Source organism: Lonchura striata, chromosome 6, assembly GCF_046129695.1.
Source record: "Lonchura striata isolate bLonStr1 chromosome 6, bLonStr1.mat, whole genome shotgun sequence".
NCBI classification, from domain to species: domain Eukaryota; kingdom Metazoa; phylum Chordata; class Aves; order Passeriformes; family Estrildidae; genus Lonchura; species Lonchura striata.
The window spans coordinates 28,130,855-28,156,801 of record NC_134608.1 but is presented as its reverse complement, the minus strand read 5'-3'; the positions used below and the strand labels follow the sequence as shown (position 1 = coordinate 28,156,801).

General features: G+C 35.4%; 2 long non-coding RNA genes across 4 annotated transcripts in view; one reads left to right on the top strand and one right to left on the bottom strand.

The window, feature by feature from the left end:
* The window catches only part of LOC116183733 (uncharacterized), a 186,131-nt gene that overhangs the window by 33,933 nt on the left and 126,251 nt on the right, over nt 1-25,947 (bottom strand). For 2 of the 3 annotated variants that reach the window (XR_013340159.1, XR_004148416.2), the window contains exons 8-9: nt 24,859-24,885; nt 19,942-20,021 (exon numbers count right to left, since the gene is read on the bottom strand). The exons of the other annotated variant lie outside the window; for it this stretch is intronic. This is a non-coding gene — a long non-coding RNA (uncharacterized LOC116183733). The remainder of the gene's footprint in view (nt 1-19,941; nt 20,022-24,858; nt 24,886-25,947) is intronic. 3 annotated transcript variants of the gene reach the window in all.
* The window catches only part of LOC110475291 (uncharacterized), an 89,547-nt gene that overhangs the window by 19,336 nt on the left and 44,264 nt on the right, over nt 1-25,947 (top strand). The window lies entirely within an intron of this gene.

Below are 25,947 nucleotides of genomic sequence, written 5' to 3'. Positions count from 1 at the left end.
CTCTGTAGGTCTTTGAGTCTACTGCCATATTTTTATTAAGAGAGTTATAAAAGGCTCTAATTAGCAGTTAAGTCATAATAAAAATAATGGATTTTTTATAAAATTAATTTTGTATTTTATTTTTGAAAAATAAATAAAATATTTTGAAGATATGTAAATAACATTAGATTCCCATGATTGATGAATTGTTTTCATGTACTATTAGAAAGGTTCAATTTATTCTAAGAAAGTCTCTATGAGTAAAGTCTCCAAGTGACAAACATGTCAATTACTGAGATTAAACACTACAGCATTTCAGAAACTCAAAGTCAGAAAATTATTTAAGGTTTTCCATGGACCTGACACTTATTGCACAACATAAATGTTATTTTGATTGTTGCAGAAATCTTTGAACACCAAATAATGTAGAGCAAAATAGACACACATGTAAACACTATGGATTTAAGACTTTATTGATATTATTGAATCAAATTTGACAGCTTCAAAAATAATACCTCATCACCAAAATATAATATTTGCTATAAAAAAGAATGTTTGCTCAATACTGAAGTTTTCCTACATTTTAGTGGTTAAGTCTCCTATGGTTACATGTAAAACTTGTCCAGGACAGTCAGTGCCTCAAACATCCTGTAAGACACAGGTTTACAGCCTTGGGCCTTGCAGGATGCACAGTTACAAACCAAGAGAGCCCCTATGCAGCTACTTTAGGATTTTATCTCCGTATGTGACCAGACCTCAGTGCTTTCACTCACTTGTCTAAAAGTGAGTATTCCCCATTTCAGGCTGCACATACCCTGCATGAGTCCCTGCTGGGAGAGGGGGTGGGATGAGACACTCAGAAGCTGCTTGACACCTCCAGCAGAGACTAGTTGGCCCAGTTGGTCCAGTGGCCACCAGCACCTTATGCCCAGCTGGAGGCTGATGGGTAACAAAGTCAACCATCACAGGTCCCCCATCTCTGGAATGCATCAATTATGTGAGCATCTAGATGGCTTCTCCTGCAATTCCCACCTGGTGTTCTCACTCTGGGACAAAATGCCCACCAGAGACAATTGCAAAGGTTGAGGGGGGGGTGGAGGGGGGGGCCTGGGGGGGATGACACATGTGCCAAGACCCAGCTATCTTTCATCACCATCACACAGAAATTTCAAGAGAGCAAAAATACTTTCCACTGCACTTGCACAAAATGCAGATTGGTGCATGGTTTAGTGGCAGGAATGTCAGTTTATGCATTTTTGTTTACCAGGGATAGTGTTTGTAAATTATGAACCCACATCATGCAAGATCAGACCCCTGACTAGTGAAGGTGATGAGTGAATTTTGCAACATATATTCCTCTGGAAGTGGTTTAACAAGGAAATCTTATTACCAGGTGGGAAAGCAGGATAACATACTGTATAAGCCTATAGGACAGAATAATCTTAGCTGATGAGAAAGATGAAATCAGAGTTACCTTAAAGGTATTAACCTTAAAAGTTCATTTACAATCTCAAGGTTACTGCTCTCTTCCAAATAAAATACTTCAAAAAGGTGAGCTTAGTAAGGCAGTTTAAATGAATAAATAAAACTCCACTTGCCTGTGGTGCAAAGCTGCCAGTGTTACATAAGTAAGATGAGGTCCCTCCTGCCATGCCCAATACCAAATGATAGCTGTAAAAAAAGCTGGGGAAGGACTGCTGGAAGAGTAACCCAAGCAAAACATCAAAGACAAATTAGGAGTGAATAGTACCATGTGGACTCCACTGGTGAGGGCGTGAATGACAGATATGAAAAGCTACAGAAAGGCTTGTCATAAACTGACACTGACAGCTAAAAAGCTGAAAAGCTGCTGGAGTCATGAAAGTAGTTTTTCATACAACCAAAGACAAGTACTAAAAAGGAGAGTGAGAATTTTTAGTGTAGGATGTGAAACACAGTACTTTGAAAATATTAAAAATCCAACTATCACAGAGTGTGTTCCTCCTACATATGAAATTAAGTTACAGTAACCACTACCTCTAGGAATGCACTAATTTGGGGACATCAATAAAATACTATTATTGCACCAAAAGAGGCTTATTCTACTAGAATTTTCTGCTGAATATATATCTTCAAGGAAATTCTAGAAGACTATGATCTCTGCGTGAGTTATTTCCTATGGTAGCTTCAAACACCATGATAGCATATGTCATCATGCAATTGGAACTTCTGAGAGTAAAGGGATGTATGATAGTATAAATATCCCAGGAACAATTTATGTTTATCAGAATCCTGTTTCAGTGAGGACCAAAGACTGAGTAGGTAAGATCAATTAAAGGCACTTAGTAGGAAAATAATCTGGAGGGAAAGTTAGATTAGCTATGCTGGAAACTGCCTCCATGTTGTCTCAGAGCCTCTGAGGAGAAGAGAGGTTAGAAACTGTGAATCACACACTCACTTGACTTAACAGGAACAGTCCTAAAGGCAATGAGCAAAGGTAATATATGCTCTTAACCTATGCTAACATGCTTTCCAGGGATGAGGAGTATTTTTACAGATGTGATCAAGTGAGACACCGGATTGTGCTGAAACCAGGCAGATTTCCCCCAATGACTCGAATGGCTGTACAAGTCATGGTGAATTTTAATGTGCTAGAAAAGGGGTTGATTAAAGAATCACCTCGAGCATCTTCAATTACATTTGTAAAAAATGCCCAGTGGAGAGTTGTGGCTGTAAGAGCTTTAATTTGTGGAGAGTTCAGAGCAGCTCTCCAATTTCACATAGCAGTATCAGACACAAATATTTCCATAGCTGGGATTTGATCCCTGGCTATCATTTTATCATTTTAATGATCCAAGTAAAGGTGTTTTTTCTCATCCACTACGGATTGTCCCATGGTTTTTAATGCCTTTTCATTCATAAATATAGCTGTGTCTTCTGATAAGATTATAAAGTTAAGTAGCAATGAAAATAATTTCCTACTTTTTGAAGGAAGGTGAAAGAAAAAAAGGAAAAAAAATTAAATTATTCTGTGTTTTTTTCATTTTGTTTTGTTTTTTGTTTGTCTTGGTTTTTTGTTTTGTTTTGTTTTCTGGGGTTTTTTTAAGAGCTACAATGAAGCTTGTAGGAGGCCTTCATCACCTTTCCAGCAATTATGATAGGTGCAAGCAGGTGAAATTTCATGTCTAAAAACAGATTATTACAAACTACTGGAAAATCCCTGTTAAAATGGAAAAGTATTACTGTTTGTATGCATGATGATCTGAGAAATCTGTAACAGTTTACTTTCTGGCTGATTTATTAGACAAGAGTGTTTCTTATATTCACTTGGCTTCACATATCTGTCCACCTAAGGAAGATAAATGGTTAAATCAGATCTTGGCAAAACACCTTAAAATAATTTATTTTTTAGAAAGACAGCTGGACCTTAAATAGGGAAATATTGTAAAGTGAGAAAGAGTCTGAAAAGAGGCCTGAGGAGAGCCTACAAGAAGTAACAGTGGAATCCCCTGGGAGAAGTTTTAATAGATGTTGAGAAAGATTTTTTTAACAAAAACAGCTACATTTTCAGTGGAATGACTTACATGTAGTTACAATACAATGTTGTTAGGATGTTGTTTGCCCAACTTTACAGGCTCAGCATGAGTAGCTGGTTTAGGTAAAGCCTTAGGCCAAAAGCTCTGAACTTACATCTAGAGATGTTTTCCCCTGGAATGGAGTTCATTTTCTGAGTAATTTTCCTAGCAGCTGGTACAATGCTGTGTTTTGTCTTTAGCACAAGAACATTGATAACACACTGATGTTTTGATTGTTGCTAGGTAATGGTTATCCTAAATCTAGGGCTTTTTTAGTTTTCTGTGCTCTGCCAGAGAGCAGATGCATCAGAAATGCAGAGAGAAGAGAGAGACTCCAGGAGACGACAGCAGGCAGCAGAGCTGCAGCTCCTCAATATAGGAACAGCCTACCTGCACAGACATGGGGTGGAAGGAAACCCCAGACCAAAAATCACCATAGGACCACGAGGCATGTACAAGGGGCATGACGGTTGAGTGCATAAGGGTATAATTGCCCAGGGACCTCTTTGTTCTGGGTTCCTTCTCTACATGATGAAATTATATATTTTTTTACATTTTACTCACTGATGACAATGACTCCAAAAGTATTAAATGTTACCAATTCACCTTCTGACATCTCAAAATTACTATGTGATTTTTTGTGTTCTGGGTTTTTTTTTTTTTTAATTGAAGTAATAAACTGACTTGCCTTCATAAGAAAAAGAAAAAGAGGACACGTGGAAGCAAAAGGAACTCAGAAGACTGACTGTATGTACAAGAGAGAATTATAGACTATATCTGTAATGTTCTTTGCAAAGTAAACTCAGATATTGATTCCCCACTGGAAGAGTTCCATTACAAGTGGAATTTCCCCAACAGTATCATTCAAATCTTACTAAACTTTCTCCAAAATAGACTTGACTAGGCATCACACAGTCTAGCACAGATAACTTTCATATCACTATTTCTAACAAAGGCATCTGAGATAGATTTTAAAATACTGAAAAAAGTCAGAAATGTTTTGACTTAAGAAAGTATAAACTAAAAGTTGTTTAGAAGTACAGTAGAAACAGTCACCTACTGTGACCCACACAGAACAAGAAAGATGAAAATTGTCAATTGGTTGTTCCGACCTTTAATGAGTTCTCTAAACAAGGGATGAACTATAAAGTCAAAACAAATGTTGTTGAAATTATTCAAGACAAATAAGAGAAAGGTCAAATATAAAGAACTGCAGAGGACCCTTCAGAATGGATGTTAAATAGCAGATGAAATTCAATGCAGGTAAATTTAAAATTATTATAAAACAATCTGAATTCTATGCAAAAAGAGATGCTGTCTGATTTCAGAGTAGTAATTGAGAAGACTACTAAAGCAACAGTCCCACGCACAGCAGTGATCAGAAAATTGATCATATATTAAAAAAAAATTACCAAAGTTTGCAATGAAATGAAACACAGTTATGTTGCTAAACCATTACTCACTCCTATTTTAACCATTATGTGTGAGTCTAGCCCCAAGCAGAGAGTCAGAAGCAAGCTTCTGTAAGAAACAGCTGCACAGATGAGGTGTCTTTAGACACAGGAAGAGACAACCAGTGATGAGACACAGTCATGAACAACAACCAGCATCACTGCCTCTCCCAGCAAGGATTTGGGGACTATCACATTAATCAGAGGCATACGTTATCATACAGTAAACAATAATAAGTTAAGCTCATTCCTAGACACCGAGGAAAAAATATTTTTTCCAAACCTTTTTAAAGGAAAACTTCAGCTTTTATTGTAGCAAGCAATGCCGTGAAAAACCTCTAAAGAGACACTGTTTTCATCTTGGGACTTTTCAAAGTCTGAAAGGCATATAAGAGCTGCATGTAAGTTCATAGTTGAGGTAAAACATACAAGTTTCCTTGAACAATAAATTTTATTTGCATAATAATTGGTAAGATTAATGAAAATAGAGATGACATTGGAACACTACAATGTCTTTGGAAGATAATTTATGTCACCAAGGCCTGAACATTTACCTAAAGATAGGAAGATCAAACTATTCTTTAGAGTTGATTATGGAAGAGATTTTAGATGACAAGCCTCAGTTCTGGCCTGCTTTTGATAGGTATGATAAATTCTGGCCTTAATCAAAAGCCTATAGAAAATAAAGTATAAAGCAGAGCTGAACAGAAGTGGCTCATGATGTGATATTTTAAAAAATAATTAATTCCTTTGATATGTATTTCCTGTATGATAAATTACTGTGCACAATCTTTACTTTGTACAGCAACACAAATTTACCAGACATTCGGGCTAAAAAAAAAGGTGTTTCCACCAATGGAAAATGTGCTTTATAGCAATGTTGCAAATTCAGTCAACACCTATCATGACACTCATAGGCAGAAGTAGAAGAAAAGAAGCAGAAATACAGTGATAAGTCACTGGTGTTGACATACCTATCCTTCTGCCAACAAGCTTAACTTCCCAAAAGGCATGAAGAACAATATTAAACAAGAAATAGAAACAGGGCCTGGGTTAATTGAATTGTTCTCTCTACAAGCATATGAGAAAATATGACAAGAATATAAACAGTTTATTTGACAGCTTCTAACATTTAAAGAACATTGGGTATTCTATTAAAATTTATCCCACTAGATTATAAAACATAATTTAAAAAAAAAACATGTGCAATCTGGGTGTTAAAGTAAAATCACATGAAGACCTGATGTTTGTTAAGACAAATAGGTACTATTGTTTTTTTCTTAACTCACTATTTTAAGATCTATTAGTAAATAGGTGTTGTTATTAAAAAACACTAAACACAAAAAAAAAAAACACAAAAAACACACAAAAAAAAACCCCAAACACACAGAGAAGAAACCCACAGGAAATAAACCTCCACACCTCAAGAAATCCAGCTGCTTATCTATCTTTCAATGTCTGTCAATACATACATGTTGGCAATATATTTATTGCATGAGGAACATTCCTTTTCAATTTTTTTTAATAATAATGACCTAGTGGTTCAGCCTCTATTAATATTTAAATTATAATCAATTCCACATCTGTCGGGTAAAATTATAAAATTCAAACCAAGTGACTAAGAGAATTCACATTCAGTAAGTGCAAGAAAAAGATTAAAAACTTTTTAGAAGTGTTGTGTCTGACGCAGGTCCCTCTGACAGGTCTAGGCATATAGCATGTAAAATCTAAAAGCTGCTGGAGTATAGCTAAATGCTGTTATCCAAGCTGTCATAACTGTATTGCAGTTTAAAGATATTTCTTGACAAGAAAATTGAGAAAGCTGTCTGGCTAGTAAATCAAAACCATCCTCCTCTTTCAGTGGCCAATGAACAGATGCAGTTTAGGTCACAGATGGTGTTTTTCACCTTTTGGTCACCATGCACATTTTCAGCACAAATACTTGCTTTCTTTATCACTAGGAGTGAAAAGTACCACTATCCACAAACCACTGTTATTTCAGAAGGCAAAAAGCTGCTGAGCAGATAAGTTCTGGGAGTGCAGAGTGGTTTTTAATGATCTCGTAATTCAGATGTAGTGCATTTTACTGTGGAATATGTTGTTATATGGCTATATTGCCTTGGGGAAACTTAAAAGAAGCAGAAATACCATCAAAAATAAAAGGTATATTGGGTAAATTGAGATTAATGCAAACAAAACAAACAAACAAACAAAAGGCACAATAGGTAAGCCTTTGTTGGTTTGAGAGTATAAGTTAAAGCTTCCAAATGGGTTCAACATTTCACTTATAATGGCCACTTATTTCTTTCATTTCCTTTACAACCTGCAAGACTGTTTATCTTATCTCCTCTGCTCCCTGCAAGGATCCTCTTCTTAGCACAGGTGTCTATCAGAAGTGTTTGTAGCAGCTGCTCTGGCCATCATCCTCCCCTGGACAGGTACTTACTTTGGCATTTCCAGGGTCCCTTCAATCAGGGCACCACAGAACCAGCATCAAACTCCAAGGCTCTCTGATCTCCTGATACTGAGTTCTCAAAAATTTAAAACTCTGGACTTAGTATCAAGAAGCGTTCTTCACTGTGGCCCTGTTTTCATAAAAGTGTGTCTCCAGAATGCTTAACTTAAATGGATTTGCCACTTTTTCCTTTTTTTTTTTTTTTTTACTTTTTCAGATCAATACTCACTGTTGAAATCAAACAAATTTTAATTCTTATTGCAAAGAGTAACTGGTTGAAAACATTATTTAAACCAAATTATGTTTTCAACAAGCTTTGTATAAGGTGTCCATGAGAAAATGTATAAAGGAAACTTGAGAAAATCAGAATTTGATAGCTATACATGAGACCAGTGGGATTCTGTGGGATTTTGCTTCTGTGGAAGCAAATGTTTAATTTTTTCTAAAGAGATCTCAGAGTCAGGGGAGCTCAACAAGTTTATTAAAAGATCCTTTGTTAACAGCTGACTGAGTTCAGTGACTTGACAAGTATTTTCTGAACCTGTACTCCTTTAAGAAAGAAACCCTTGCTAGACAAAATGCCAATTTAAATTTAAACAAATCTAGAACAAATTTCATTAACTATCTTATTGTAGCCAAGGAATTAATAAAAACTATTTTTGTTAAAATATAATAAGGCAACAAATCTTGTGAAGCAAGAGGAAGATGAAGATCACTGATGAGCTATCAGGTGCAGTTTACTCCCAATTCAATTTTATAAAGAGATTAAATCACCTTCGTATTCATTTTACCAGACTGAAATATATACATTGTTGAAAAAACTATTGGTTCTGATTCTTCTTTACATAGTAGCTTGTGCACATTCATTTTTTTAACTAAACTTGTAAATTTTAGTCTGTATTAGTGTTCTGTAAATTTCCAGGAAATATGGAGTGTTTTTCTGAATATAGAGAATCATTTTCTTTGAATGTTTTGTTTGTCAGAGTTCCAATAGCCAATACCTGGACTCCAAGTAGTTTAACTACAAAGAATGAATACTCTATGAGAGAAGTGGGAGAATCTTTGGTTATTCTGGATGATGAAAGGATGAACTGTATCAATAATTCTTTTCTTAGTTTTACTGCCAACATCCTGCATGAATTCTTGACCAAATGCTCCAAAATTCTATAGTCAAATTTTTAATTACTACAGACTAGATCCCTAGAAACTTTAATTATTCAACTCATGTATACAAGCAGATTACTTCACTCTAGTCTTTGCAGAATCAGAAACAAGTCATTTACTTCCAGATCTTCAAAGAACTTTTGACACCTAATTTCCTAAAATAAAATTCTTAATACTGACACGGCAACATAATGATGATGCAAGATGCAAATACTTCAAAATCAATTAATAACATCAAGACTAAAATTAGTAGTTGCTTACTGGTGACTTTGAGATAAATCCTTAATCACATACTCAGATGTTTTAAAAACCTAATAAATTAAGTCTTTAGAATAATTTTTTAAAATACTGAAAAACAGTGAATTTTTCAGTGCCCTAGACGATGGTAAGAAAAATCATATATGGTAACAAAAATATATATGCAGTACTTTGATAAATAGGGATATTTCAGGGTCAATATATAAATAAAATTTATGTTATGGGGTTCTCTTAATGATTTTTCATTGGTCTTTCCTGAATGACATGTTCATTGACATTAGAAACAAATGTTTCAATAAACCTGATGGTTCATATTCAAAATATTGTACACTTTTACATTTCCATCCTGTGGAATCAAGCAATCTCTAAGCAACTGCTTGCAAAGAAAATGGGAGTGTATGAAGGGGCTTAAATGAATATATATACCTAAATAATGCTCAATTTATGACACTCATATATAAGTCAAACTAGAATAAGTGTTTGTCCATTAATAAAGTTCCCTGTTAAAAAAGTGTCCTACAAAATTATTTTATTCCCAAAAGCTGTGATAGCATTTCTGGAGAATTCTAAGATTTAAACTAAAGAACATAGTCACAACAAAGTCTCAAAAGGAACTCCTGAAAGAAAAGAAAACCAACAAAAGAGAAAAAAATTTTGTTATCTTAGCTTTCATGGAAGCTGGGAAATTTGCAGAGGACTTTCTCTGACTCTATTCAACAGGCATGCAGTGTCTATTTCACTCAATCAAATGCCTAGAAATCCATTCAAGGAGCAACCAAAGCACACAGACTACAAAAAGGCTTAGAGGAAGATTTTCTTTTGGAGATAGTGTAGTAAGAAGGGTGTAACTAGCACCCTTTTTTACAAAATCATCATGTTGGAAGCTTATAACAAGTACAGAATTAGAATGATGAATGCATTTAATTCATACAACAGACTTGAAAATAAAGGGCAAAGAAACTTCCAAAATCAGCAAGGTCACACCTTTCTCAGCTATGGTCACAGAACCTTGCCTTTAATTTAGCAAATCCCACAAAATTTAAAAGAGAATGAAGAAGCCTTCACCAAAAAAAAAATAATTTTGTTTAATGACTGGCCCTTTTCAGATAATCATTTGTGATACAAAGGGTTGTAAAGGTGCAAAAGGAGCATTTGATACAGATTTTGAAGTTCTTAAGTTTTGCGAAGCTAAGGATTATGAAAAAGCCTAGAGGCATACACACGCACACACTTTCCTCAGTTCTGAACTTCCCCAATGAGAAATTTAACAAAAGAATTCAGTTTTATAAGGGCCACAGTGGAGAAAGAATATTGACCCTAAAATGCCTTGGACAGGAGTCATCAGAAGGAAAATAAATCTAACATAGTTTTTAGTAATAAATAGTTCATTCTCTGGCAATGTAGATATACCTGAACTGTCAGGCCCCTAGAAAAACACAACCCCAGTCAATGTCAATCTGTGTTATTTCAAATGATGCTGGGTTTAGTTGTTTGAAGTTTCAGTTATATTAATTTCCTCTACAGGAAAGTACAGGTGGTGCTCTTAGTAATGATCTAGTTACTTCCTGTCACAAAAAAAGTATATTATTTACCAATGATAGTCATAAATACAATAAAGGTGCATTTTATTTTGAGAGGAGAAACATCTCTTTGTCTCTAGTTTGAATCTCCTAAAATTTCTCTGAGTATGTATGATTTTTAATAGGCAAAACGCAATCCTTTTCTTTTTGCTAATGTATCAACCATCTAATGAAACATTTAAATATATTACTTACAGGTGGTTACAGTGGGGATTCCTTTTCACTGCAACACATTCCAATGCGGTACTTTATTTTTCTAATGTACTCTAGAAATTCACAAAACTGTGACTCATTTAAGCAAGGGTTGTAATATGATGTGTCCTAGTTGCTTCATCATGAATAAACCAGCAGAGGTTCCCATGGAGTAGAGGTTTTTTGCTGTGGTAGACTTCAATAAGGGTTAAGAAGTAACTACACACCATATGCTTTGTAGAATCTTGCATAAGATTCTGCCCCCAAAAAACTCAACTAGAAATAGGATCTTAGTTCCTCAGTTTCCAGAGCACCTTTCTGAAATTCAATCTTCAACCACAGGCTTCAACCAAGATTGTACAGGCTTCTCTTGCACCATGCTATTTCTCCCATAGTTTGTATTTTTCAAGCATTGGAAAGCCTCATATGTTTTACAAGGCTAACTGTTTAAATTACAATGGAAACTGTTTCTAAATCTGTTCATTTCAATATATGGTATTCTTAGAGTATTTTAGCTGACCTTAAGAATCCTTCACCCTGGTACATGAAGCAAAATACCATAAATCATAAAGCAGCATAAAACTCTAGCATTTATTGTAAGTTAGAACTATGATTTTCTTCATACTTCTTAGTAGGAAGAATTTTTACAATTGATTTCATGATAATTAAATTTAAAAAGCAAAATGCAATTTAATGGAATTTTAAATGCTGCACTTACTGGAATACTTTATTTGTCACAAGGTCTAGGGGTTTAGAATTGACTAATAGACAGAGATGATGATAAATCAATGTAACAGAGTTAATTTCTTAGAGTTGAATTGGATTTAGTCACTCAACCCTCAGAATAATGAAATTGCATGGCCAAATCCCATGCTTCTCATAGAATGTAGGGATAAGAGAACTCAGCTAATTTTTTTTTTTTTTTTTTTGAGAGAGAGACTCTCTAATGGTATTGAAAAAATAAACCTGTGTAAGTCACAGCAGTTTAATTCATCATCTTCCCATTCCATTGAAATTTCAATTAAAACCGCAGTTTAAAATGTTCCACACACAGAATTAATTTATTGTATTGGACAATCTAAAATTATATGTGACTTGTTAGTGTATGAATTTCAGCATACATCTAGAGAGAAGTTGTAAACAATAAATTAACTGCTTCCCTTAAAAAAATCCTAAGAATTCCCAAAGTAAAAGTCATTCAAACACTTCAAAAACCAAGTTTGCCACTAGTAAAAATATTTTCATTTTGGTCTTGTATGTAGTTTGCATTAGTGAATCAAAAACATCATTATGTGTCTTGCCTTACTCACAGTAGAAACTAAATTCAAACTGAGCCTTAACATTTCATTATAATGTTTCGTAAATTCCGTGTGCAGAAATAATGTATATGTCTGTTTTATCTTCCAAGTTTACATATTTGTGTCTAATTAGTACAATGAATCCTAGCACTCAGTTGCACTGTCAGAGCTACTTGTGTTATGCTTTGCCTATTTTTATTTATATTAGTTAAAGACTTTCCTAATAGAACTCTGGCCAAGCCAAAATAATCCCTCCCTCCACACCCCTGCAGTGCTAACCCAAATCTACACAACCTTTGGCTAGCCAGAACAGATGAGCATGTGGAAAGTTCTGTTGAGTATGATTCAGTGGTACTCTTTTGGGGGATTACTTATGTAAAAAGTGAAACGTAAGTGTGCATAATATCCCTCTTCTGTGGACAGCTATAAGAGCCATGGTGGATGAGATGTGAAGAGCTGCTTTAACTGAAGAAGGAATCCACGTGGGTTCTTAAGGTCTCTATGCAAACCTCCCCTGTGTGAAATGCATTTTATGCAGCCACCTGTACCCAGTGGGAATCATTTCTGTGTTACAAGGACTGCCATATCTCAGCCCTCCAAGTCACTCATGTATTAAGTTACATAAGAGGTTTGTAATGTATTTTTGTTGAAACGACACATACTCAACTACAATGGATTTGTTAGTGATGGTATAATTATGCCTTTTTGCAAGCATGCCTGCAAACTTTATATCAAAACTTTTCAGAAGGGCACTTTTTAATGTACTTTAATAGAGCCAGAAACATTTCCACATTATAATGGGAAATGCATCCCTGCTGCAGCCCCTAAGTTTTTCGGGATTCTGCTGGTCAGTGTTTCTTCGCTTATCCTAATTTAAAATACTGTAATAAACAAATGTAAATAAAGCACATGTACCAAACACCCTCTAACCTCAAGTGCTACCAGTCAATATTTTTTGTCATTTATATTTCTATTTCTTTATCCCTAGGCTTTATACTGGAAACTGTATTCCTTCTCATTTGACAGGCAGATTGTAAAGATGACTCTCTTTCTCCAGCACTTTTTAAATGCCTCCAGTTCTGATTTAATTACCTTTATACCTCCTCTTCTCTTTGGGTTCATAGCCTAGAACAGCCTTGGTAATCAATGCTTTAGAATGAACCATCAGCTTCCAGTATGAGAAATTCTTATAACTGCACCAGTCTTAGCATACTCTTGGAGCACTAGCTTACAAGCAAATGCTGCAACAGATACAAGAAATGAATATGCCTTCATGTCCTATTAGGAAACATAATGCTCAAATATCATATTTCATCCATTTGTGTTCAGGAAATGAGAAGCATCAGTGCATCACACTCATGTGTAATTGTGTACCTATCCATTATAATTCCTCCACAGATAAATCTTAATAAAACACACACTATCATTTAAGAGTTGCCATGTTACCTGTCTGTGATGTTTCTAGAGTTTAGCTAGCCTTGCCATATACATTCCTGCCACATTACATGCCAAGAATATTTAATTCCCACTCAATAGTTACTTGGGAGAAGGGGAAGAGTAGAATAATAGTTTACAAATAATCCCTTACTAAAAACACCCACTGTGGCTGAAGTTCTTTTCTTCTAGGTGGTGTAGAAAAATTTTCCATTACAAATAGAGCAGATTACACATAATAGGCTTTTTCTCACTTTTTGTGTCGATCAGTCAAAGAGGGACCGTAGTTTGTTGAAGTAGGCTGGTTAATGTTCTACTGTCATTAAAAGAAGCGTAACAGTGTGATCATACATTTGGAAAAAAACACAGGCATCTTTGCTATCATTTTCAGAGTGGAAGCTCTGTTACTGCTAGATTCCATCATTACTGCAGCTACTAACACTGAAAATTTGTTAAAGTTGTGTATGTGGATGAATTCATCCAACATCAAGTTTTAATAATTCATTATGCAGTACCTGCTACTAATACAGAAACAGTTCAAGTGCTCAAAAAAGCCTTTCAGATTCTAGGAAAGATTTTAAAGAAATAAAGAAAAATTTTATTCGTTGGCAAGAATAATTTTTCACAACAGTCAGGACTGACAGCTGTAATTCCTGTTCCTCAAAGGCAGAAGCAGTAGCATAGCATCCCTGAAGCAAGGAGGAAATGAACATGCACATATTTCATAAGATTTGCATGGGAAACTATGATTTTGCCTTTTTGTCTGTACTGATTCCACCCAGGACAAAATTAATTTTTTGCAGTAGCTGGGACCCTAATATTATTCAATTCCACCTCAAGTCATTTCCTGTGTTGGCAGAAAGGGAATCTCTCTCTCTTCCTTTCAAGAGTGTTCCTTTTGGTTGAATAAATGGGCAAAGTGTGGGAGCCATCCCATGTTGTTCCTTGTCCTGGCATCCCAGAATGTGCTGAGCATTTTTGCACGTGAATCACTCTCTCTTGTACACTTGTGTTATTCTATTCGTTCTCTTATCCCATTAATGTTTCCAGTAATTTGATCTTCTCTAGACATGTGTTCTACATGGTTTCTGCCTCCAATTCTCTCCTTTGTGCCACCACAGCAGGAAGGGGAGGGGAAGGGGGAAAGAACATGCAGAGTTGGAAGAGTGTTTGTGGTAGCCCTGAACTGGGGAATGCCACTAACCACAACTGTGAGAGAGGATCAGATCCTGGAGGGGTTGGTCATGCTTGGTGCCCTCATCAGCAAAGGTGATAACAAGCACTAGTCTAGATGATCTGAAAGCTCAAGATAATAATCAGCTGTGTCAAAGTTTGTCAGGTCTGACACTTCTCTTATCAAGCGTGAAGCATACAAGCACATTTGTCCTGGAATACACAGATGAGTTTTCTCATACTGATGAACTCATAAAGGTACAAGATGTATGCATCAGCAATAATAAATGGGTCAGCATAATAAAATTCTAAGTACTGACAGGGAAACATAATGATGATGCAAGATGCAAACACATTAAAGTTATACTAAATTGTCCTGTCTTACGTTTTTGTTGCTCTTCAGAGAAAACATTAAAGAGAAAGAAAATTTGCAACAGTGTATATATTTCAGTTAATAAATTTAAAATTTCTTTTATTCAACATACAATCATGCCATTCATAGCAAGACAAAATATCATGGAATACTAATGTAACCTTCCTGTATTCACTAGAACTTATTTCTTTTCTATATTTATACTCATTTTCTATATTTATACTCATTTTACACATTGCTTTGCTCTACTGTAGTTTCACAGTAGAACTTATAGTTACTGATGCATTCAATGTAAAAAAATTAGCAATATTTGACATTTAACTTCATTTGCTTGACCTCAAATTAGTTATATGCTTATTTAATCTATTGAATATACTAGCATTCAACCTTGTCATTTTTCTTTAAAAAAACCTAAATCTTGCCACTTTTCATTAAATAATAGGTAAGGTGAACTGTTCATTTATTTTTCTATATTTACAGAAAACTCCAAATTCTGAAGTATATTTACACACAGACAATCAGAACAATTCACAGATGAAGTCCTAGCAATTATTTTAGTACAAATGTATTACCAAAATTAATTTTAACACTTGCCACTAAAAATGCACCCTTTGTTAAATAGAATGCTTGAGAACAGTAGCTTACAAAGTTAGATGAAGATTGAGGTGACTTCTAAACAAAACTTTTCCAGATTGTGAAGACTGACTACAGCCAGAGGGAAATAAAACACCATTTGAACAATGCTCAGTAAGAACAATTGCATTATTGAATTGCAATTGCATATTGAAGACAAACCTTATTTATAGTCCCAGTTCAGCCACTACTCCTGCCACTGCTAAGCTGTGTGCCCCAGGTTTTCATCTCAGTGTTCATTTAAGGATTGGAAACAGTTTTCAGATATTTTTTTTTACTTCTTCATATTCAAAAATATTCAATTTATTTTGGTTTCCTATATGCCTATGTGGGCTTTTCTTGGACACTACACAAACATTAAAGATCAAAAAATATTATTTGGGACACCCTGGAGGCACATTATAACACAAATAATGTACCTTGTTCAAAGTCTTTTTGCCACATTTTCTAACAATGAACACCAGAAATGTTTACAATTATTACATGTCCTTTCTGCACCACATTTTCTAAATGAGAGAGAAGAAAATGCATCTACTTGTCTTGCTTGACTTTTCTTGCCTTTTTTTAATTTTAATGATTTAGGTATTAAATTGACAGGTATTAGTAAACAACACAACTTTAAGCTGGTGTTTTGTTGTTCACAATTTCAGGAGACTTCTCAGAAGTTTTGAGTGCTGGGAGATTTTTTTAACATTTCATCAGTCAACACAATAGCCCATATAAATTACTCAATTACCAAGCACACAAGCAAATTTATTTATCAGCTGCCCACTTTCAGAACTGGAGTTTTCAGTAACCATTTCTCAGACAAAATCTTAAGGAGTCAAGAATACTGTAAGTGATTTTTTTCCTTTCACTCAGAAGTTTAATGTCAGTTCTCTTTCAAATGCAGGGGCCAAAAAATTGTCACTACTGGTTTGGGTTTGGCTGTTTCCTTCAGAGGCTTTTGCTAGTCATGAAAAATATGCCATAATACTTTAGAGACTGTAGTTTTAAAACTGTACATACCTCAACACTAAAATGTCAACAACATTGCTACACAGAAGACAACTATGGATACACTGTCAGAAAATGCTTCTTTAACTCTGTTTCAAAAAAAAAAAAAAATAATTTTGAGATCATAGGGTCTCTTTCCATCTTCAGCTCAAAACTTCATCTTATTCAATTATTATCCCATCTGACCAATTTAAAGTGAAATATATTCTCAAAGCCAATTATGTTCCTAAAAGTTTTCTTGAAAATTCTATTAATAAGAAGGAAGAGGATCAAACTAATGCTTTCACATTGAAAAAGACTGACGGAACTCTGACATTACATACAACATCAGCTGCCTGGTCAAGTAGTTTGAGCCCAATTGCTGGTCACTTAGCATGTACATAGCTCAATATTAACTGTCTTATTACACCTCTTGTCCACAAATATTAGCATTACAGCAGTGAGGATGGAAAGTATTCATATCTATAAAAAGAAGCCATCATCAGTTGAATTGTTGTTCAAACAGACTTGTTCAGTGCTTACTCCTATACTTAAAAAAATCCAACCTAATATTTAACTTTCTCTGTCAGAACTGTAGATTTAATATAATATAAAAAAATTCATTTGCAGATACCTTGAGAATTTGCTGATAGAGATACAAGTGTCAGTTACTCTGCAATGCCATAAAATAATAAATGCAGTACATTATACTGGATGTAGAAGGTGATTGATAATTACTTTGCCATCATGTTGTGCAAGTTCCCAAGTCAATGATTTTTAATAGATACATAAGTGATTCAGCATTCATATTTAGGTACCATGAAGTCCCTGTAGCCTTCAAAGTTCACAGAACCCCAGATTTTCAATAATACTCTTATTTATTTTGTTCAGAAGTTATTTTGTAGCAGCTTGGGGAATTATATAAGTTCCAGTCTTTCTAAAAATACTGTGATACAGCTGCTTCCTGAGCACCTTTGAATTTCCTATTTCATCCAACTGCTTGCTGCAACTGTCACTTAATAATAAACTTTCTCCACTATTCAATAGTTGTGAAAGTAATTGATTCCATTGAGGAGCATTGATGTGCAAAGAAGGGTCATATTTTAGACATTATCCTAGTAAAATAATCCTAGGGAAAAAAAGGGATAGAAATAGGAAAACAACTACACAAGCATCACTGCAGATAAGGGTTCCACCAACATGCCTGTCAATGTTAATATTTGCCTCATTGCTACACAAGCTATTTTCCTATAGCAATGAAGTTGGTGTTTGCAGCTATTCATGTATCTGGGGAGTACTTGCTTTATAACCTGTGCAGTCTTGGAAAAGAAAGCCAAAATGATGGAAAATTCTAATTCTTCATAATGCCTCCCAGCATTAATTGCATTTAATAGAGACAATGAAAATTCAGTTCACCTGAATAGGAAAATATGGTGCATTTAAACTTTCCCTTGGTATCCAATCAAATAAAACATTCTTTATATGATCAGGATGTTAATTGTGATCTTAATTATTTCCAATGGATCATTGAGGTTGGCAGTGACCTCTGGAGATCATCTAGTCTTAGTTCCCTGTTCAAATCAGGATCACTTACAGCTGGCTGCCCAGGAACACAGACAGTTTTCAAATGTTTCTAGAGATGTTGACAGACTCCACCTCCTCTTTAATCAAACTGTTCAAGTCTTTGACTACCTTCAGAATTAGAAAGTTGTTTCTTAAATTAAAACAGGATGTTCTCTATTTCAATTTGTTCTTATTGCTGAACACAGCAGTTCATCTGCAATCCCACCAACCCTGAGGGGAAGAGTCACCTACCCTGACCTGTTGGTAACAGCGTTCATATAAACTCAGTACCAGAACATGTTAAGTCTGCAGTAGGAGGAATCAAGCAAGAATGCTTGATTCATGTACAAATATTCTAATATTTAGTAACTAAAGTCCTTCCAAGACAATCTGTAAAATCACATCATGATCTTTCATCTGACTCTAATATTCTATGCACCAAAAGAGAAAATATCCTTCATATTTGTGGGCTTCCTCTTAGTCACACCTTAAAAGACATTTGCTCCAGTGAAAATGTGGATCCAACATCCAAATTTCTCATTAAAAATACCTCATTGGAATACAAAATAAAAGATTAGCTTGTGATTAATATGCACTTTTTTGCCTACAATAAAATTTGATTACATGGAGTGGAAGCATGGAATAAAAAGTACCTGAATGTGAGAAATAAATAAAATGTTATTACTAGTCATTTGCATATCCCTATGACAGTTCATGAAAACCTAGCTGCAAGAGGTACAAACAGATAGATGGTACAAAAAAAAAAAGCCCATACAGAGGTCATCATTCCAGCAACCCTTATTCTAAGATGAATTTTAAAAGTTAAATTGCACATTATCCTGACTTTATAAATCTGCATATTAAATACATTATGAATACATTAAATTAATATTTAACCCTGACATTTCAAAAATTTACCTGTTCTGCAGACTTGAGCTAACATATTAAATTTACAATACTGAAACTGTTTCAAAGGTCCACAAACTGTATTAGCAATAACTTCCAGGTTAAAACATTATTCTTGCTTGTTCTTATTCCGCAATAGTGAGGGTATTCAGTCACTGTACTTCATCTCAGCTGGTTCCCAGTGACTTGGGGCAGAAGCAGAACACACAGTTACATAGAGCACAAACTGATTAATATTGAAAATCCAAAGCCTTAAGTAAAATAAAGTGTTTCAGAAATGCAGTTGCAGTTTAGAAATGCAGACTGCAACCTGCACTGGCACAGTGACAAATTTGTTCCCTTCTTCCTTCAGTCCTACACATTGCAACGTACTGGAGTTGAGCAGCCACAACACCATTCCTGTTCTCTTTGTCCAGGTTTGTGCCTGTCTCCACCCAGAAAACACATGCAGAGCACCACACCAGCAAAGCAAGAGGCCTGAGGCCACAAGAGGAGTGCATTGCCCCATACCTTCATGGCAGCAGCAGTGCCATATTGTGTTACTGCACTTGGGAGCCTGATCTCAGCAGTGCTTATCTTGAGAGAAGAGAGTAAGGCATGGACAGAGATGGGGACAGAATTACAGGGGGGTCATGATCAGCCATTACTGATCCTGAAATGCTTGTCTCAGCTCTATGATCAGTTAGAGAAAAAAACATATTTTTCAACTCCTTCCACAACATAGAATTCTACCACAACAAAGAACAAGTAAGTAATGAAAAGTAAACAAAAATATGCAGTCTTTGTTCCCATAACACAGACAATTCTTTCTGTTTAAAAAATTAAGAAGCATAGACAGTTCTGGTATGTCCTAAAATTATTTCTTTTTGCTTTTCATTCTGAAAGGTCTTATTTATACACACTGGAAAACAATTATATATAGCCATTTTGTGTTGTTTGTCACAGGTACTTACAGGTAATAATCAAGAGATGTAGTGTATAAGGCATACACAGAGCTCACAGGCTGGTGGTTCACATTGAAGTTGGTTCATTCCTGCCAAACACACATGACAATATTTATGATCTCTGAGTGTGGATGAAGCATTAAAATTGCAGACACAGAGATCTAAATACCAGGGCCTCCTACAGTTGGTACGTAGGAGACCACAGGTAGTTGGATGTTTGAATAACCAAAGCCAAGTCCTCCATCTTATCTTTTGCTACTTTTTGCCTCTCCCATACATCAGCATATGTAGAAATGGAAGCAAGAATATAAATGGTAAGATGAGTAGGAAATGTCAAAATCTGATCTAGCTTTTTATCTTCTCCCAGTAGAAGCCATATAAGAGCATTGTTCAGGGTGTATCATTGTATTCTGCCTCACACGACCATGAAAGCACCAAGACAGTTTTAAGAAAATTTTTCATGGTGCTTCGCTTTAGTCTTTAACATTAACATTTAAAACCATGAACTCCAAATATTATAGAATAAGTATGTTTAAAGAAGGTTCTATGCTCATATTTCTTTAAAAATTTCAAAACTACTATGAGAGTCTTTTCAAAACAAGGCCCTTTCTTACAGAACAAGCAAAACAAGCCTGAAACACGTGTGAGAGATGCTTTGCCAGAATCAAAAATCCCATTTCAACTTTAGATGGGGAATTCTGTTTTAAGTCTGAAAAACCTCACACACTTGAGTGAGCTCTGAGTAAAATGAAATCTTCTGCTTCTATGTGTATTTTTATGGCTTATCTTTATCAGCCACAGCTCACTCTTTGAAATTCATCAAGCTTGAATTAACTGGCATTCCATTAAATGCCTAGGATTTTCAAAGTATTCCCCAATCAGACCACATTAGACTAACCTGGTGTGATCAAATATACTCTTCTGTTATTTCCACATACTGCACCACTCCACTCCATATTAGTTGAGTGATAAACATAAACATAGAAACTCCTGCAGTCAGTTAATTAAGCATCTCAACTAAGAGTGAAATATGTATGACATTTTGACCTTTGCTATCAAACTTTCCTTCCTTTTTCCTTCATAAAAACAGCATTAATAAAATAATTTTTTAAAAAATCAATAAGAGTAGAGAGAGCTATAATGTTTTGTACTTCCATTTTATATGCTCCCAACTGCAGCCAGCTGACTGCTATTTTGTGAGTGGGCAGCTGACAGTTCCCTAGCAACAGATTAATTGATTGCAGCTTTAAATCCACCTCCTTCAACTCATTTCTCCTATTCCTCACTTTTGAGTGTATGCACACACATCTGTCAAGTAAAAGATAGCACATAGAAATCTAAAGAACAAAGGGAAAAGGATCTGATAGCAATTATTTCCAGGAGTGTTTTAAATTTCAGAAAAAATATGTTGTAATTTTAGGATGCAAAATTAATTAAAAATTATTTCAGCATACTTTTAGTCATGTTCTGTTCATGCTATTCTTTAATATAGAGATCAATAAATCTTTTCATTCTGTTTCATAGTAATGAACACTGATTAATTCAGTGTTTTTATATATAAAATTTTACCTAACTCGTAATGTCAGAGGCTATAATAGAAAAAATAAATTTAGAGATAGAAGGCTGAATCTCATAAAATAGGTCCAAGAGTTAATCTCCACTCATATAACAATAATGTCTGTCCTAATAACTTATAATGAAAAAAGCATAGGGAAATTTTGCTGCATTTGTTTAAGAGCTAGATATCTTCTATATATATTATCAAAGGGAAATATTTTCAGTGCTAAAATAGTAAATAGGTGTGAAAATGGTCGCAGGTAGGTTTCCAGGCCCTAAATCCAGTGATGCTGGCCCAAGACCCTTGCTAAACTCAATTTCATAAACTTTCTATCTGCTGCAGCTTCTGACTTAAATGCTTGAAACTTGAGGCAGAAACAAGTATCAGGTTGCTGTTTCAAGTAAATTGAGGGGTCTTAGGCATTATTAAAGAAGAAGAGTGAGTGTAAATTGAGAGCAAGAAGGAATGAGTACAGGACTGGTAGGGAAAAGAGATCTAAGGAAAGCTTTGTGGAATGCTGGAAGCACTCTCTGCAATTTCTCTGGGAAATTGTGATTCCTTCTATTAAGAGAAAATGGAGGGAATTGTCATGTTCTTAATCTGCAATAGGCAAGATCAATACATGGCATTGTCTCAACACAGTAATTATTAATCTGAATACAGAGCTCCCCCCCTTTCTAGTAGCAGAGGTGCCTTTTTTCTCATGTTGTTACTGGAAACATGCAAACCCACAAGAATGCCAGAGCCATCAAGGTATCCTGGTTTAGGTAGAATTATGGTCTTTTTCTTTCCATTTGAAGCATTTCAAAGTTTTTTAGTCAGTAGCAAAGCTCAACAATTTCCCAAGCCTGCAAGAACAGGTATGACTTTCTGCTTAAAGAGTTCTGTAAAGCTGATCAGAAAGAGGAGAGGTGAATTATGTTTCCTTCCAGTTACTTCAATATTTAAATGAAAATTTTTTCATGTTAAATGTATAAACAGGCCTGGGACCATGGAAATCAGTGCCACTTATATCCATAGCTACTAGACTCCAAGCCAGGCACTGCATACTAAATTTCTGCTTCCCTGATCATCCACATCACCAGAGTATATTTCTTGCTGTATCACTATATCTGTAGAAAATTTAGAATTCTTCACTCTGCAAGGAGGAATTAGTTTTGCAATTTTGGCTTAGGATAATCTAACATATAAGTCCATATTAGATCTGTCCTTAAAATATTAAGTTCTGAGACAGACTGAGCTGGAAGAAATTTGCAGCTTTGTAAATTTAATTTGTAAGATACATAGCAATAGTTTGAACTAACTGCACAACTGCTCACCTAGGGGATTTATTCTGAAAGTTTAGCCTACACATGTGAAAAGTATTTAACTTCAGATATTTTTCCACATGTAAAAAACATGAACATAAGTTTTCAAATGCTAAGCATCTGAAGACAATGCAGTAATGTTTCCCTTCTAATTTAAAGAACCTGCATATAAATCTCTTCCCTACTTGCAACATCCTACCCCTTTCTTTTCCTACTGTTATTGACTAAATAGATAATATATTTTCTAAGTTTTTTTATGTTATTCACTGGACGTGCCATAAAAGTGACTTGGATACTCATTCTCTTCTTCTTTTTGAGAAAAGGTATTCCCACTGGGAAGCTGCTAGCATGATCTTGGAAGTAAATCTTGGCAACATGAATCATAATATTTTCAAACATTTATTTTAGCATCTTGGCAGAGAAGAGACTCCTACAATCACACTGTAGCAAACACATTAGAGATATATGAAAATAGTAGATAAATGGTTAATGTATTTGATGTACACTACAAGTGTCTAATTTGAACATAAATTTAGATATTATAGGAGTAATTAGAAAGGATATGTATACATGTTACCTACCTTCACTTAAAAATATAGAAGACACATATAAAGAATTCCCATACTTATTTTCTCCTTCACCCAGCAACATAGAATGTTTATCTCTCAAATGGTCCTTATCATAAAAGGTATTAATTTATTTCTAAGATCAATGTGGCACACAAATCAACTCATTTTTATCACTCTCCATTTTGTAAATTGAAAATGAAAAAAAATCATATTGAAGATACACAGAGGCTTCCTGAAAGAGGTAGGATTTCTAGGATATTATATCTTCTGCACCTTTTTACCAAAAATTTGAGTCTTAAGTGAAATACTTACAGAATATATTTTGACATTTGGAAGTTTGCCATATATTTTCTGAAGAGCTTCCTTAGCCTTGCATGGAAATTTTGAGCAGAATTTTTGTTGACAATATTTCATATATGTAAAAAGGATCTCCTTGAATATCTGTGAGCCTGCACTACCTGTGATAATTACTTTTTCCAAAAATTACCTCTCAGGTGCCAAGCATATTAACTTCTCCTTCTTTACAAGTATCATATTAGTCACATACAGCAAAGAGGAATTTGTGCCTTCATTCCACCACCACCCACCCTGCTCCCTTAAGAGAATCCTTCTTCCTAGATAACTACCATAATCACTGTGCTATTATGCCAGTCATGAACAATTACATATTCTGCCTCCCTAGTCCAATAAATTTTGTATTTTATACAAAGCAGACAATCGCCAACTGAAGAAGTTAAGCATGACACACATAGAGGTAGCCTCATTGGACAAAGTTTTAGAGAATTACTATGTACATTTTTATGGCAGAAATTGTTAATTCTTACTGATTTGAAATGTTTGTGAGACAGCCATGTAACTATTTCAATAATTTCAAACCATGATGCTCTGGGAACTTTCACTCATGAAATTATATTTGCCTGATTATTGTCATCTTCTGTTTCCATTTTTGTTATAACTTTAAGCCAAATAGTCCATCTGGCATTTTCTCTCACTTGTCATTTTTTAAGTTATAAAAACACAGTATATTTTAAAATTCTAGATCATCAGTTTTATTTTCTCACATAAGTACTGAACATAAGAACTCAAATACTTTTACAGAATATTTTATGAAAAAAACCTCTTCTACTACATGTGAGATCTGCATCTGGACTCTGTTTCAGTATCTTACTGAGTCCCTTCTGACAATAATGGTCAGAGAGGAGCAATACACTGGGCTTGAACATAAATGGATGTTTCACAAAATCACCTTTTGAAATATCCAAATAGTAGAGAGGATTTACCTACATCTCTCCCATGGGAATCAGCATGTGCATTCTGTGTAAGAGACAAAGAGGCTTAACTTTTACTTTTTATGATCTTCAGTGTGCATTCTGCCTGCTTCACAAAATAATAATAATAATTGCAGAATGTCTTCAACAGACAGGTGAGCACCTCCACGAGCACAATCAACATGGGCTGAGAGGGTCTCACTTTACTTTATGAATAGACTTACATTACGTCTTGTGAAATTACTGAGCAGCTGTTAGAGAGAAAAGAAAACATGATCAGTATTCTTTTGTAGGGACTTACTGAGGCCCAATCATCAAATACACATGGTAAATAGAAATGGTGTCTTGAATAGGTGATAAGCAATCAACTACAAACAAAAGTGGGACACTGTGACCTTACATTCAGCTTGAGCAGTAAATTAACATATCTGTGCAGCATACTAGGAAATTAAGAGGACAATGAGGACAAAATAAATTTAAAACCAGCCATAGGCAACATAAATCCAAAATACCTAATATAGGCTAATTACAGTATATTTTAAATCCCACATACCCAACTTTGGCCATTTAATCTTTTCAACAGCAACCAGCATAGTTGAGTTTACAGACTTAACTTATATGATTAAATAAGGCATATGACATGATCTAATCATGAAGCAGTTACCTGAAGACAGATGAGTCAGAGAATGGGCTCAATTAACTTGATTTAACCCTTGCTGCCACACTCCCGCCCCAGATCCCTGATCTCAGCCCCGGCTAGCTCTCGTCCTGGGGCGAGGGCGGGCGATGGAGGCACCCTCCGCCGCTCCCAGCTGGGGTTTGGAGAGTGCCTTTGTGGGTCCCGGGCAGCGCTAGCAAGCCTCGCGGTGGTAAATGAAGAGCGGATCCTGCTGGGGGCTAAGTCCAAGTTTATTGTAGCCCAACGGGGCCAAATATTCCAGAACGGTGCCAGCCAACAGGAACAAGCACAAGGTGCTTGCACTGGCTTATAAACTGTAAGGGAGGGGAAGACCGGTAACCAATGGGGATAGGGGTAGGGAGTGGCCCCGGGATGGGGTGATACAACGTGGTCTAATGGGGAAAGGATATGAGAGGGGCCCCAGGCCCTCACCCAATCACCCGGTGCCCAAGGTGGAAGCTTCTGGATGGATGGGAAGGGGCACTGAGTGATAGACAAGGCACCCAGGGGGGGTAAAATGCCTCTTTCAGGGTGATGGATAGATACTGGAAAGGCGGGAAGGGAGGACAAGGCGGGAAAACTGGGGATAAACCAAGTTGCACACGGGGGTACAAAGGAATAAACCAATACATAA